Raw genomic sequence first — 4,365 nt, forward strand, 5'->3', positions numbered from 1 at the left:
TCGATCACTACCTCTTTGGTAAGAAAAGAAGACAATCCCTGCATTCTGAAGGGAAAAAAAATCATACTTCAAATAGTAGATTTCCATTCTAGTTGATCTTCCATGCTTGGTGATGCAGACGCTTTCAAGAAGAATGCGTTGGATTGGGAGCGGCTGCCGGAGATCATCCTCGGTGTGGTGGAGGGTTTGTCATACCTCCACAGTGGCTCCGAGGTCAGGATCATACATAGAGACATAAGGCCAGCATGCAATGTGATGTTGGATGAGAGGTTCAGGCCTAACATAGGCGATTATGGCCTAGCGAGGAACTCTGTAGCGTCATCAGCTGAGGGACTGTCCCTCATGTCACAGGTATATTCTCCCATTTCCCCTCTTGTCAAGTACTAGTGTACTGTAGCATTTCAGACAACCCGATGCTGACATCCTTCCATCTTCAGATATGGAAGCACTACAACACCGACACCCTGATGGAGATCCTGGACCCAAACCTCCGCGACCAATGCTAGGAGGCAGAAGCTCTCAAGGTGTTCCAAGTCGGGCTGTTGTGTGTGCAGGCGTCGCCAAACCTCATACCACCAATGTGGAAGGTGGTGGAGATGCTGGGTAGTGGTGATAGGGTGCTGTCCCAGCCTACCGAGTCCTCAACAACAGAGATCATACTAATTCAGTCTAAGGAATTCCATTTGGCTCAAAAGTAATCTTTTCAACAACATGCAACACAACTTTTGGATTGTTGCAGGTGTTTCTCGTGTGCCCTCCAACGCCAGAATTTGAGCATTTTGCCTCTTTCCTTTCTTTTGGGGAAGATCTCCTCTTTGTGGGCAGGTCGTGCTCTTGTGACCTGGCTCTCGGCATATACTATAGAAACGTGTCCGTTTACTTGTGCCGCATTTGTCAGCATCTTGTGCAGTTGCTCGTTGGCTGAACTTCTTGCTTTTTGCACCGTGATCATCGTATGGAGGTTTGTCCCTGCTGCTGGTTGGTCGCCCGACCTTTCTTTTTTGTTCCAGAGCTTTTAACCCTACAAAGTTTCTAATTGCACTTCCGTCTGCATCACTTGCATAGCCGCTGTATTGGGCAATTGCTGGAAGAACTTCTTTACCTTTCTTCTTTGGTTGCTGAATTCTGTCTTCCAATCCCATTCCATCACGCACAGGAGCTATTGGTGTTAGTTACCCATTGCTGTCTTCAACAAGTCCACTGCACACTTATATGCTTATGGACTTGCATCTCCTAGCTTCACCACTTCAAGTGCATGTGTGTACAAATTTGAATGCCTGAATGTTATTGAATTTATGGAAATGCTATCCTTCTGAAGATGTGACAGGTGGGCTGGCAGCAAGTCTCTTGCATCCTTTGTCCACCGTTTCAGAATATGTTTTGCAGGTATATGGTCTATGCCGAGGAAATCGAGGACCTATGTCATGTATACCTCAAATTAGTAAATCTGGTAATTAAGACAAATAAGGTGACTTGTGTCTACAGGATAATAATTTGTGTAGTTACCTTAACTGCATGCCAGCAAAGCAAGCCCATGTGCTCGAAATTAGCACACTCACATATCAACTTTGCTCCTTCATCAACAACTTCAACTTTGTACATAATCCTGCACTGCTTTTCATATTTTTCTGGATGGTACCGTCACACGAAGTAGGTTTTCCCTTTGTTGACCTTTTCTACTTTGTACTGTCATGCTTCATATATAATTTTCCCGAACTTTTCAATCATGGCTCGAGTGTAGATATTGCTAGCTTGGAACTCCAGCGGTGTGTTTATTTTCATTACTGGGGCTACCTGCACATTCAGAAGTTCCATCAGGCCGATGGTTCGCACCAGGCATTAATGACATATGAGCAGCATTTTCTCTAAAACTTACTAGCTTCGTTCGCCTCTTTTCGTAGTTCTCACTTGCCCCTCTATCAAAAAGAGATCGTCGTGAAGCGGCTCTACCTGCACATTCAGAAGCCCATTTTTCTCGCGTTTCATATATTTGGGTCAAGTAATGGTGTTTTTAGAGACCGTATGTTTCTGTTAGTTGTTTCCATGCAGTCTCAAATTCATCAATTGTCAGCATGTGATGTATTATCTTGTGAAATTCTGACCTGAATTTGCCGCGCTTTGTGTAATATGAACCAATGTGTTCTTTTGCTTTCTTCAGCACATGCCACTTGTACAATCGGTAAGTAGTATCAGGCATGGCCTCTGCATTGATCTGCATATACATGACACGGCATGAATTATGTAAGTCGAATGCAAAGTAGTTGCATGTGATGGTGAAAGATGTACAAAATTTTATTCAATACATACTTCAGATATTTCCTTACCAGTTAGTATTGTTTTTGGATGCTTTCCGCCCATCATGCGGATGAATTCAGTGAATACCCACTGGAAAGTTTCAATTGTCTCATCTCTCACCCGAACACTATCAAATATAACGCTCTGGAAGTGATTATTCACTCCAACAAATAGGCCGAATGGCATATCATACATGTTTGCCTGGTACGTTGTATCAAATGTTATTGCTGTTAGGGAACGTAGTAATTTCAAAAAAATTCCTACGCACACGCAAGATCATGGTGATGCATGGCAACGAGAGGGGAGAGTGTTGTCCACGTACCCTCGTAGACCGAAAGCGAAAGTGTTTGCACAACGCGGTTGATGTAGTCGTACGTCTTCACAATCCGACCGATCAAGTACCGAACGTACGGCACCTCCCAGTTCAGCACACGTTCAGCCTGATGACGTCCCTCGAACTCCGATCCAGCCGGGTGTTGAGGGAGAGTTTCGTCAACACGACGGCATGGTGACGATGATGATGTTCTACCGACGCAGGGCTTCGCCTAAGTATCGCTACATTATTATCGAGGTGGACTATGGTGGAGGGGGGGCACCGCACACGGCTAAAAGATCAAACGATCAATTGTTGTCTCTAGGGTGCCCTCCTGCCCCCGTATATAAAGGAGCAAGGGGGGAGGTGCGGCCGGCCTAGAGGGGGCGCGCCAGGAGGAGTCCTACTCCTACCGGGAGTAGGACTCCCTCCCTTTTCCTTGTTGGACTAGGAGTGGAGGGGGAAAGAGGAGGGAGAGAGGAAGGAAAGGGGGAGGGGGGGGCGCCGCCCCCTCTCCTTGTCCTATTCGGACAAGGAGGGGAGGGGCGCGCGGCCCTGCCCTGGCTGCCTCTCCTCTTCTCCACAAGGCCCACTATGGCCCATTAAGCTCCCGGGGGGTTCCCGTAACCTCCCGGTACTCTGGTAAAATCCCGATTTCACCTGGAACACTTCCGACATCCAAACATATGCTTCCAATATATCAATCTTCATGTCTCGACCATTTCGAGACTCCTCGTCATGTCCGTGATCACATCCGGGACTCCGAACAACCTTCGGTACATCAAAACATATAAACTCATAATATAACTGTCATCGAAACGTTAAGCGTGCGGACCCTACAGGTTCGAGAACTATGTAGACATGACCGAGACACGTCTCCGGTCAATAACCAATAGCGGAACCTGGATGCTCATATTGGCTCCCACATATTCTACGAAGATCTTTATCGGTCAGACCGCATAACAACATACGTTGTTCCCTTTGTCATCGGTATGTTACTTGCCCGAGATTCGATCATCGGTATCTCAATACCTAGTTCAATCTCGTTACCGGCAAGTCTCTTTACTCGTTCCGTAATGCATCATCCCGCAACTAACTCATTAGTTGCAATCTCAATACCTAGTTCAATCTCGTTACCGGCAAGGCTTAAGTGATGTGCATTATCGAGAGGACCCAGAGATACCTCTCCGATGATCGGAGTGAAAAATCCTAATCTCGAAATACGCCAACCCAACAAGTACCTTTGGAGACACCTGTAGAGCACCTTTATAATCACCCAGTTACGTTGTGACGTTTGGTAGCACACAAAGTGTTCCTTGATACGTCTCCAACGTATCTATAATTTTTTATTGCTCCATGCTATATTATCTACTGCTTTGGACTATATTGGGCTTTATTTTCCACTTTTATATTATTTTTGGGACTAACCTATTAACCGGAGGCCCAACCCAGAATTGCTGTTTTTTTTGCCTATTTCAGTGTTTCGAAGAAACGGAATATCAAACGGAGTCCAAACGGAATGAAACCTTCGGGAACGTGATCTTCTCACCAAACGTGATCCAGGAGACCTGGACCCTACTCCAAGGGAGCCAAGAGGCGGTCACGAGGGTGGGGCGCGCCCCACCTAGGGCGCGCCCCCTGCCTCGTGGGCCCCCTACGTACCCCCAAACGATCAGATACGGAGCCAAAAACCTAATTCCACCGCCGCAACTTTCTGTATCCACGAGATCCCATCTTGGGGCCTGTTCCGGAGCTCC

General features: G+C 46.7%; 1 pseudogene; it reads right to left on the minus strand.

The window, feature by feature from the left end:
* Positions 1–445: 445 nt before the first annotated feature.
* LOC147974372 (uncharacterized) lies at positions 446–2,490 on the minus strand (annotated as a pseudogene).
* Positions 2,491–4,365: the final 1,875 nt, after the last annotated feature.

This window comes from Triticum urartu, chromosome 4A (assembly GCF_056163025.1).
Source record: "Triticum urartu cultivar PI428250 chromosome 4A, HENAU_Tu73, whole genome shotgun sequence".
Lineage (NCBI taxonomy): Eukaryota > Viridiplantae > Streptophyta > Magnoliopsida > Poales > Poaceae > Triticum > Triticum urartu.